Genomic DNA, 13,097 nt, shown 5'->3' on the forward strand with positions numbered 1-13,097 from the left:
TACCTTACTCCTTAAGAGAGGATATTATGATGGACCTATTAAGTTTAAAACCCTTCTGCCCGTAGTAAATTGTTTTTCCATGATTATATCATTAAATTGATGTATGTTTCCATGACTATATTATTAATTAAAATTTTAAATACACATCATTGTTTTCCGATTTTAACTACCTGTTTTTCTTAATTATTATCATGTATATATATTTTATCAGGAATAGCAAAACGACGCAAAGGATTATCTAATTTTATTAATATTTAAAATTTTCTTAAATTGGATAAAATTTCCAAATCATTCCAAGAATGACTGCTGTAAATACAAAAAGCAAGTTGTATTCACATCTCTTTTCATTTCCCTTATTATTACCGCTGCGGAGATTATAGTGAATATAATGTTTCTTCATTATGTAATGATGCATATGGCCGTCTTATTAGAGGTTATTTTCACCCTATTTTTGCAGTTAAGATATGCAGGTCGAATACGCTGTACGTCAGATATATCCTTGTTGCAAGATTGTGAGTCCGCTCACGTTTCTTCTCAATACCTAGGAAATGCCATAATGAGTTTGCAAATCCTCGGCAAAATATTAGTCATGTAATGGAGAAACCATTATCTCACCGTACCATCGTTCAACTGCATCAACTGGTTCCGATTTCCTCTAGAAGTAAGGCACGAATATGTGAAATGAATGCCGAGAACACGTCAAACTCTTGAAATTAAGCGCTCCCTTCTCGCTCCGTACGTTCATAAAAAATATTCGGATTGAATGGTTCGCGTCGATGCCAACGAATTAGTTACTAAATTGATAATTTTGGGTGGCTCTGCTCACCGTAGCGTTAAAAACCGCCAAGTTAGTCTAAGTAATTGGGGTAGGAATACACTACCCTAAGAATTGAAATATATTTCCAAATTTCTCGTCGTCTTTGATTCGTCATCAATATTTATTCGAGAAAAAAAAGGCGGAAGCAGACCAGCCCATGACCGAAACCACAAGGGAGATATGAGTGCTGTGTGGCTCAGAGATCGTTGGAGATGCTGTGTTGAAAAGCATCCCTTTTTGAAATACGGCCATTCACATTCCCCAGAATTGCTATGCGCAAACCACTCTATTCATGGCACCCCGAGATGAGCACGGTCTCTTCGGCACCAAGATATTTGCGAGGCTGGGTTTTCACCTGCCAAGGCAACGCGATGAAAGTCAAACAATTACCGACTCCGGTCGCATGTCTCCTTCGCTGAATCCGTTTCCCTGGCAACGAAATCCCTTCCTCTGAAAGGGGCATCGCTTGTTTGCATGAAAGCGTGTCCTCCGTCTTAGCTGCAGTCGGGAGACCGCTTAATATACTCCAATTGCGTTTGAGACGCGATGGCTTAAGATTACGTTCTGTGCTGCGAGAATGAGTGCTGTGAAAACTACAACAGCACTCATTCTAGCTGCACGGAACATATAACAACAAATACCAAGATCTATTCTGCGATTTCATTTAGAAAACCAATCCAAGCCTCGCGCTGTGCCATGAAGTACTTGTGGAAATTGAGAAACAGACCGTCGAACGGGTAGATTCAAGGATTTTGGAAAAAGGGGCAATGCCCACCCATACGCCTGCTGCATCGGGAACATCGAAATGGAATGTGTAGACTCAATTAAATGCCTTGGCTTTACCCTCACTCACGACTTCTCCTGGGTGAAACACATGCGGGGAATATGTGGATAAGCCGACAAAAATTGGGATTAGAAGAGTACTAGGTAAATGTGATAAAAATGTCCGACAGAAAGGTTATCTGTCGCTGGTGAGGTCTCATTTAGAATATCCTGAAAGGATATGGGACACTCATGAAGCTGGATTAATTGCCGAATTGGATCGCGTGCAGCGTAGAGGAGCTAGATTTGTAAAATGTTATTATGATAAACTTGGTAGCGTATCCAAAATGTTAGAGGAGCTAGGCCGGGAATCACTCAAGGAGCGAGGTTTGAATTACAGATTAAATCTCATACACAAATTGAAAGGACGTCTCTTTAGCAATGATGTTGTAAATGTATTATAATCCCCATCGTACTACGGTGGGAGAGATCATGTCAATATAATTAGAAAGATTAAGTGTAGAACAAATAGATTAATGATGTCATTTTTTCCACGAACAAGGGATCAGATTAACATTGTCCGACCGCGGTAGGGTCATATTCGGGTAAAACTTGTTTTGGTGTATATTCACCCCATGCCACGCACCCTAGCGGTGGCTTAAAGGGTACTAAAATATCTAAGAATTCATTTATACCCTTGTGAGCCAACGTAGTCTTGGCGGCTATTCCGCTTTGACATTGGTATGGAAACCTACTGAGTTCATGCATTTTCCTATGCCGATGTCGAATTTGTACTTCATCAGTGTGATGCTACCTCTTCTCTAAAATACGAGGGTGGTACAATAAGTCCTTAGACAATCCAAGAGATGGCACTCGTAGTATCGAAAATACATTTTTTCCATTAAATTACACTCTAGTCAGCTGTTAACGTTTCAGCTGTATCCGTCATATAGTTACATTGGTGTCATCGATTGAAGTAAACAACTTTAATTTGTCTATAAAAATGAGTTTCGAGCAGTGACTAAACACTTGTCGGGTTGACGCCGAAAGAAATCGAAGCTGAGTGGGACGAAGTTCATGGCACATCTGCTCCTGTGTTTGCAACTGATAACAATTGAGTGAAAGGGTTTAAACATGGTCGCACATCGACAAAAGATGAATGCAGATCCGGACGCCATGTGGAAGTGTCTCCCCCCGAAATGATTGACAAAATACACGATATGATTTTAAGTGATCGACCACTCAAAAGTGCGCGAAATAGTGGAAGCCAAAGGCCTACCACAAGGTACAGTAGCTTCAATTTTGCACATTGGGCGTGAAAAAAATCTCGTTCAGATGGGCGCCACGTTTATTCACAGCGGGGGATAAATCGTGTGGTCGACTCTGAGGTTGTTTTGACGCTTTCCGTTGCAATCCTGATGATTTTATGCGTTGATATATGTTGATGAAACATGGATACACTTCTACACTCCAGAGACAAATCATCAGTCAAAACAGTGGATTTTTGAAGGCGAACGGGCTCCGGAGAAGGCGAAGATGGCCAAGTTGGCCGGTAAGGCCACGGTCTTTTGGGATGCTCGCGGAATCATCTGCGTTGATAACTTGAAAAAGGGAACAGCGATAACAGGAGAGTATTATGCGTCATTATTGGAACGGCTGAGCAAAGAAATCAAAGATAAGCGTCCTCTTCTGAAAAAGAAAAAGATTCTCTTTCATGAAGACAATGCACGGGTGCACACCTGCGCAGTTTCGATGGCCAAAATTATAGAATTAAAGTTCCAATTATTACAACATCCACCGTATTCACCAGATTTGGCCCCCAGTGACTATTTCTTATTTCCAGACTTGAAGAAATGGCTTGGCGGACGAAGGTTTACGTCTAACGAGGAAGTAATCGATCAAACAAATGTCTATTTCGAGGAGCATCCAAAATCCAATTTTTGAGACGGCTTAAAAAAATTGGAAAAACGTTTAGACAAATGTATAGAGTTGAAAGGAGAAAATGTTGAAAAATAAAAAATGCCCAAAAAATTGTTTTTTTTCTACTTTTTTCTAAGGACTTATTGTACAACCCTCGTATAATTCAATTCATTTGAGGACATTAAAATTATACAACTTTTTGTGCACGATTTTAAATGCTGGACAATAATTCACGTATTATTTTATTGTATCCAGTGTATGATTCGTCTTCTCTTTCGTCTCGACTGATGTGAATGGATACATATCCTTGCAAGGTATTGTATGGATTTTCTTGTGCAATTATTCATCAAACCTTTCTTTTATAAGAGGTATCGTATGAGACATAGCAAGGTGACGTGACAAGAAAGGACATTGCTAAATGATGAAAAGAGTTGGCATTTAATCTGAAACTAAAATGGCTTTTATCACGATCTCGTGATTTCGGATAACTTCCGCGGTTTTGTTTTGTCGTAAAATAAAATGAGACTATTTTATATTTGCTATGAGTTAACTCTTTATTTAAGTCTTTCAGAATCCTGAAACATGATAAAATTGGCTGGAGTGACGCTTTCTAAATCCTTAGTGCTCGGCAGTAGTGTCCTCGTGATCAGTTTCGTCCCATTTGAAACATTTCATTTTCCCACGTAATCCTTGCCTCGATGTCCGACAACATGTTTCCCTTTTTTGCTTGCGTATTCATTTTCGCCCTGCCACTCACCTCCCTGGATCTTTTGGCATCTGCGCCGCCATTAGCTGATCGCTGGAATCCAACGCAAATTGCGGTTTATCTCGCAATTGTTCATTTGAACGCCGTCGGGTCAGTAGCCGGCCGTGCATCCGCAGGTCCTGCAAAATGCAACAATCGCCCCAATCAACTGGACGCATTTCATAGCAAATCACGTTGAAATTTTTGAAATCCATTGCTTCGTTACTGTGCCGTGGTAAAGTGCGCCTCGCGGGACGCCATCTTTCGGAATAATCACACGGAATTTTCAATTATTTCTCCGATCGCATTTAAAATTCATATGCGCTCGAGTTAACTGAATATTAGGTGGTTGAAAGCCATGCCATTGCGGTGATGGGGCCCGAAAAGTTAGTTATATTACGGTCTTCAATAACTACGGTTTCATTTTCATCGACGGCATTATCGAGTTCGGATAATGAAAATTTGGCTGCATTTCAGCACTCATTGCTCAGTGAAGGTAAAATTAACGTCGGGCACCTGAATCGGGTAGTCTGATTTAATTAATGCAAAAATTGCGAAACTCTAGGTTTTGCTATAAAGATTCCATAAGGTTTGGATATATAATTTGCATTAATCATAGAAATCAGTTTAAATGTATTAAAATGGAAGTTAAATGGACAAAATCCGATTTTACTTGCGTCATCGTGGGAGTAATTCAATCTCCACATTGCATCGGCGAGAATAGCATTTATGGCAAAATAGGACAGATTTTCTACCAGAGGAAACGATTGAAAAATTCATATTTGTGTCCCAAATTTCGAGAATAGAACATGGAATAGTTGAATACACCTATTTATATCTTCATAACCATCCAAAATGATCATCCTTCTCATTTTCCATAGTTATTTTCTTAGCATACTGCACTTCCATTCATTAAATTGAAGTATTTTTATGTTTTCAAAGGATTTATACCGTTTTTAAAGGAAAATTCAAAATCAATGAATTGGTTTTCAATTATTAGACAATGTTAAGCATCCGAAGACACCAGGTGACTCTATTACGAGAGTGAGACAAGTGAAAGCTTTAAAACTGCGCTGCAGTTTTGAAACGTCGTGCCCCTTCCAATTTTCGTATCCCATATTGATATCTATGGTTTAATAATGAGTGGCCTACAACCGGCCGGTTGATATCAGAATCCAACAATACCTGTGCGACGCAACGGTATTGTAAATATGGCCACTCCACTTTCAAGATTCACCGCAGAGATCTCTCATTTATTCAGCAGTAATCCGGTGAGACATATCTAAATGCATCGGCGAATGAAAGTTCACAATGATGGTTCACATATTTCACTTTAGCAATGACGCCTGGACTACATTGAAGTTCTTTAAGGGTAAATGAAACAGTTTCTGGCGTCACTTGGTGGAAATTCTTCATATTGAAATTAAATTTAAAATACTTCGCCTTTCCACATAAACCACTTTTATTACTACCTAGGTTTCGTTATGGTATAGCATCATCAGGTAAAAATACAAGTCAAACACAGTATGTATAGTTCTGGACGGAGTGGAAGAGGAGGGAGGTAGGAAAGCAAGGATTGGTTGAGGTAGGAAGAGGGGGCGGAGGAAGAATGGTAACATTGAAAAATTAGCAGGCTGGGAGAGGGAATTAATACATTGTTGAAACTATAAAATAACAGAACTATACATTGTTGAGAGAGAGAAAAAAAAATTAATTATACAAATATTGTTGGAGAGAAAAAAAATTATATATTCATTATATATTCATTTTTTTTCCTCCAACAAAATTTGTATAATTAATTTTTTTTTCTCTCTCTCAACAATGTATAGTTCTGTTATTTTATAGTTTCAACAATGTATTAATTCCCTCTCCCAGCCTGCTAATTTTTCAATGTTACCATTCCTCCTCCGCCCCCTCTTCCTACCTCAACCAATCCTTGCTTTCCTACCTCCCTCCTCTTCCACTCCGTCCAGAACTATACATACTGTGTTTGACTTGTATTTTTACCTGATGATGCTATACCATAACGAAACCTAGGTAGTAATAAAAGTGGTTTATGTGGAAAGGCGAAGTATTTTAAATTTAATTTCTTTAAGGGTGATATTTCCATATCAGACTCCCTCGACCAGGTCAGGCACACGACGTGTTGTGACGGCTCTTAGGGCAGTCAAAGCCATTGTGGTTTTTCTAGATCCGGTATCCGTAAACTTTGGAAGCACTTGAACACTTTTACTGTACGCCTAGACTACTGCAGATGAAAATTTTAAGAGCGAGAAACTTTATATTCAAGGAAATATGACATGAAAAATAAATATTTTTCATGTTTGTTTAAGTTATAATTTAAGTTATAAGGTTGTCATATGAATCACCTTTTTATGAATAATATTTCTCCATGAGGCATCAAAGTGATTTTTTTCACACTTTTCCTTGAGTAATAAATTATTGCAAAGTACTACCAATGAATCAATTATTGTAGGAGGTGAAATTCATTTGTATTCTGAAAATATTTATAGCTGCATTTTATTCTGTTGTGATGAAATCGTAAATTTACTGCTCAAAACCGGCCATAAGTTCGAGACACGGTAAATAAGACTTATAAAATTGGAATGCCAATCTATGGGCAATAATTAGCACAAACCATAACCTCTGGACGATATCGTAGTTTGGGTGCACTGAAAAATGACTTCGGAGTCTTAAATCGAGGGGTAATATAACCCTGGATTTTAAACCATTAAAAAACGTTAATCCTTCTTTTTTAAATGCATTCATTTATTATTTGAGTCTATTTCTGAAGAATTATAGTGTTGTGATGAATGTAATAGTCTCACGTGACTCTTTATTAGATTTTTCCCATTATGCTCCGTACAACTCTTAACTCAATTAGAATTACAATTTTTATTCCATTTTAAGTTAACTGGGACTAAATTAGGTTTTTTTCCCTTATGCGATTCGAAATTCTTCCAAAAATAATCTATGGAGTTGAAAGCATAGCATCCCTCTCTCTCCTTAGAAGTGCATTTCCCACAAAAAGTGAATTGATTAATGGCAATTAAATACCAAAAGTAACGCTTAAATTTCCCATCATATTTCTGTTCATAATTCTCAAATTTCACAAACGTTTATTCGGTAATACATGTTCTGATTTACGTCCTGTTTTGAATGGTCTGAAACTAGTTAAACAGAACACTATTTCCGAGCCTAGATCATGATTTCTCAACCGCTTCGTTTTCGTTCCGCTACTCCTCGTTTATTCTATTTCATTTCGTGCATCCCGAAACGCCCATTCTCGCTTTCGCCATGTTTCCCAATTCATCACAAACTTCGCCATTCTACTTCCCCCTGAACATGCTTGCCATTTACGTTTTATTTCCTACACCCAAATCCTTCCATCAACTCCCTCACTTCGTCTTCTTTGACTCATTAATCCTCTCTATCCTATTCCAAAGCGAATTCTTGAAACCGTCTCGAGGCACACTCATAATATGTATTCCTTCTGAGCAACTGCAATTCGGCGCGCTCCAATGCAATATTATCTCATCCTTTACTACTTCCTTTGCCTCTTTCTATAATCTTCCCTGGCATCAATGATATCCTCTTTTTTGATTTCTCTATTATATTTATGCTTCAGGTCCAAATTGAAGAGGGTAGTTTTCAAAGGTTATTCATTTAACAACAGAATATTTTATACCAAACTTTAGATAGATATCATATAATTAATTTTTTGTGGAATATTTTCCAGGGGTACGCCATTTTACCGAAAAACAGTAAAGATTAAATAGAAGAAATGCTGAATAAAGTGATTGAATTGATCCAACACATCTACCACGCAATGATTTTGGAGCAACAGGGTTTTCTACATTCCGTTGAGTGGATATACATCCATGCACATGCATGTAACATAAGTGAAACATGTAGCAATTAATGCATTCGACCGCGGCGCGTGAAAGTGTTGAGAGATGGCAACATTCCGGGGCGCCGCAAAACTGGATGCGTCGAAACGTGGCACTATGCTGACTGCATTCGTGCGCCATCACTCGGACGCCATACCCTTCAAGCCGTTCCCCATCCTGAGGGGGGAAGGCCGCTGTTTTAAAAAGCCTGCAAGTAGTTTCATACCGATTCTTGTTTTCCTTATTTCTGCAATGCCTCCATAGTCTTCTTTCCTCCTTTCACCTGCTCCCCGTGCAAAATATGGCTGCAAATATTTCTTATATTTCTGGCCTAGACATTCTCTTCGACCTCATTCGCCCGTGGCTTTCTCAATCTCCTTCCAATCTACGAGGTCTATCCAATAAATACGCAAACTGAGGCCACATAAACTTTATTTTGCGTAATTTAGTCCGCATCGATTTTGTCCCCTTCAAATTACCCTCCATTCATGGTTGCTATGCACTTGTTACATCTTCTTCCATTCCACTGTTTAAAACACCCCCTTGGATGTCCTCTCGGCAGTTAGGCTTTTTAAATTTCTCGTCGTTTCTTGCTTCTTGTATCTTCCCAGTGATGTCCCCTCATCACATTTTTTGCAATTTGGGAATGGGAAAAGTCGCAGGGGGCTGGATCTGGCGAATAAGGAGGATGATCAAGGATGATGATTGATTTTTTTGCCAGAAACTGGCGAACAATCAATGCTGAATGTGCAGGTGCATTGTCATGTTGAAGGATCATGGAAAAAGAAGGTCATACCAATTCTTCCTGGAAATCGCAGGAAATGGCGGGTTTTGGTGATATAAATTGTTAGAAACATTAAGATTCATAAGCTAATTATGATTGATTTTAATTTTAAAAAACGCTAATGTTTTAATCTTAAGGCGAACAATAGCCATTTGTCGGGACTATAGTGTATTGTGACAAGTGGTGCGTTTTGCTGGGTGATATAGCCATCCATCTTCGGGAGTATATAACTTCAACTTCGATGCCCCCCGCCTCATTGGCGTATGCTGGGGAGAGATTCATGGAGATGAGTGAAGTATGGGGACAAGTTTGGTGTCAGGATCACATTAATAATTGAAAGTGGTCCTGGGATTAGAATTTCAATGTCCACGGAATTTGTGCCCCGCTCTTGGGTGCCGGGGTCCAGGTCGGAATTTCCCTTAAATCTCGACGATCTCCATGTGAGGAAATCAAGGTGTCGTCTCTGGGAATGAACATTAGTTGTCTCCGTGTTGCCTCCTGGTGGTTTTGAAAATTGAACTTGAAAATGGACGAGGGGTCATATATTAAACTTTGGCCCACACACACGACGTCTACGGATATTCCCTCCGTGCAGAGTGAAAGTGAAGGAATGAATGAGAATATAGTTGGGTATTAGCATTCAATATACAATGCGGTAGATGGTGAAGTATTTTTCATGATCGCCAAAACCCTCGAGAAAACAAGGGTATTTATTATGCTTCGAAAATTGTGTGCATCGGTATAAAAGGTGACTGACTAAAACTATTTGATTGGTTTACAAGTAAATATAGTAAAATTTGCATACAGGGTTCGTCCGGAAAATAAGTGTACTGAGCTCAGGAAAAAAAAATTATTACACTTTTACATATCTTAAGCTAATATTCCTCAAAATAGGACCCTTGTGAGTCGATACACTTGTTCCAGCGGCGTTCCCATTCCTGGAACGCTCCCGCGAAGGCATCATCGGGAACCTCTCGAAGACTCGTCGTCGACCTCTTCTCTGCCCTCAACGAACATCTTGTGCCACCGAGAGATCATGTTTCTGGACATGGCTGACTCCCCGTAAGCCTGGTTAATCATACCGACAGTTTCGGTAGACGATTTCCCAAGCTTTACCGCAAATTTGATGGAATAACGCTGCTCCAAAAACTTCGGCATCACGTTCCGTGACGTGGGTCGAGCGTGGAGGTTCGCGTTAACAGAGCTCCTCACTACACCACAGCTCAGAGCCGACTGCCTTTTTCAGCGTCGCTTGCCAACATACCCCCCTCCAATCGCAGCCCGTCAGAGCGGTGCTGGGCGCGCCTGGAGCGGCGCGCCCAGCCCAGGAGTCAGTACACTTATTTTCCGGACGAACCCTGTAGTTAGAGCGAGTTTTCGAAAGAAAAACTCGACGCCGTATGGGTCTTAATCTCAAAGAACAAGTCACTTGCGCTATGTTCATTCGCCAGTTCTGATTTCATGAGGCTGCTCTAGATAATTGCAATTTTTATTAGTATTTTAATATATAAAGTAAGAGAACAATCTTTACTTTTTGAATGGTTTTGCCCTTCTATAAATGCAGGTGTAATATTTTGAATGTCGCACCGGTCAATTTAAAAGCGCTATAAAGGTATACCAGTGCGCATATTTACCAATGAAAATAACTTAAAACCTGTAGTTTTACATCAATAATCTCATTAGGGCATCCTTAATTGAAAAGTGCACATCACATTATCATTACTTCTCAATCAATGAGTTTTGTGACTAAATGATAGCGATGGACAGAATTATATGAACTAAATGTGGCCCTTTTATCTCCCAGAAACCCCTACAATAGTTTATCGAAATAACAAAAAATTTAAATAAAAATAAGCAAATATTTCATGACGGAACTATTAATCGGTTCAGAGGAATTACCGCCCAGGCGCTTCGCTGCATTACGGTCGGAGGAGTTCAATTTATATTCCGTCAAATTAATCACGTCCGTCAAGACATTTCCTTTCGGTTCAGTCGCCAAATGCCCATGAGGCAATCCAAAGCGATAACTACGGATTTAAAGGGGAAAAGAGTTTTTTTTAAGGATAAAAGGTACCTATCCTTTGAAAAATTAATTCGGGAAATTTCAATTAATCAAAGCATAACGATTTCGAAAAGGGTGATGTGACATTAGTCTAAATAAATATATTCAAGGTCGGCGTATTAATCTGGTTGTCAATAGTGAATTTAAGCTTATGGAATAAATTAATCGTGTTTTACTAGAAAAGTACAACAATTTATTTTGAATTAAATTATCATTCATTGGCTATTAATCAAATAGTTATTTCTGGTATAAAATTCCAGTTCAATCAGATGATAGCAAACAGAGTTAATTGAACAAATATTTAGTATTTAACGTTTGAAATAGTCATGTAGGATATTTTAGTTATTTTCTAGTTATGATCATGGAGCTCAATTAAATTTCAAACAAAAAACTCTGAAGTGCGTGCTAAAAAATATTCCCATCGTTTAGAAATGCACGAAATAATATTTTAGGGTTTGTGGAGTTCAAATATGCATCGCAATTCGAAAAAAATTTATAGTTTATTTTGCAGATGTGTGTATTCAATGCTCCTATGAAATTCAATTGACGTGTGAACGTAATGACATATCCTGGGTCCTAATGGGATTTCATATATTGCGAATATAATATTACGATGTGAATTCAATATTATTTATCATAAAAATCCTTTATGCCGATGAATATTCGATTTGTGATATTGATAACGTGCTAAAATATGGCCTCCTCTCTTTAAATCCCTTTGATAAACGTCGGCGTTTTCCGTATTTAACTAAGGTGTTGAAAGTAACTTCACCATCGGAGGACAGCGCTGTGGAGAGCCTTTATCATAATGCATTTAAATATTTTATGCACTTTTCATCATGCTATTTATTTCATTTACTTTTCTATGGAGATAATTTTTTGTTTACAATATAACAATATGATACTTTTCCAACCTATCGGAGAGAGAAAATAGATTTTTTGCAAAAATAATCATTGTTTTATTTTTCTTAAAGCTTCATTGATACATGGTAAGGCATGGAATTTTCTGACTTAGGGGTTGGCCATCTTGAGATCGAGATAAACTTTGAAGTAACGAGTATACTCGATGAATAAATCGTCGGGAGCAATAAGCGGCGGTAATCACACGATGCGGAAAGAAGTGCCATGAAGCATCGAAACGGGAAGCACTGCCACCAGTGATAGCTCGGAGGGAGCAACAAACATCGCTCAAATAAGACGAGACGTAGAGCAGAATACCAGTCGGGTCGAGTCACACGCATTTCACGGCAGGCAATGGTAAAATATTTTAATCCGTAATGCGAATTTGAAAGAAAGCATAAAACAATATCTTCTTGCCCGTAGAATCAGCATTACACTACTCCTTTACTCTTGTAATAACTATAGCTAGTCTCGTATGAATGCAGATTTAGGATTTATACTTCAATGACAATTTCAAGGACCATTGCTAAAGGGGGTGTACATAAAGAACGCCAGGGGATAGATAGGTAATTAGATAGAAGTTTTTATTTGGGCGAAATTGAGACCTAATGGTCCCTTCATCAATTTAACCCATCATCGCACACATACTTCTTAGGCATAAAATTTATAATGACAGGCATACCTGTACGTACACATAAATACAAAAAACAGTCACAAATTCTTTGTGCACAGATTTGCACATCGGAAAGAGAAGAAATATGTATATGTATATATATATATATATATATATGTATATGTATATATATATATATATATATATATATATATATATGTATATGTATGTGTATATATATATATATATATATATATATATATATATATATACATATACATATACATATTTCTTCTCTTTCCGATATATATATATATATATATATGTGTGTGTGTGTGTGTGTATATGTGTGTGTGTGTGTATATATACATATATATTTCTATATATACACGCATATATACATCCATGTATACATATATACACATATATAAATTTAGGACATACCTAAACATGCACACATACTCAAATTAAATGACAGTGAAGAAAGAGAACAATAAAATAGGGAATGTATATGCAAAGAATGAGGTTTGTGGGCAATACTAGGGAGAGCGGGGCATTGCTCAACTAGTTAAAAGCCCACTCAGGAAAGCACCCACGAAGAGAA

The sequence above is a fragment of the Hetaerina americana genome, unplaced genomic scaffold, assembly GCF_022747635.1.
Source record: "Hetaerina americana unplaced genomic scaffold, ioHetAmer1.1.p SCAF_22, whole genome shotgun sequence".
In the NCBI taxonomy this organism is placed as follows: domain Eukaryota; kingdom Metazoa; phylum Arthropoda; class Insecta; order Odonata; family Calopterygidae; genus Hetaerina; species Hetaerina americana.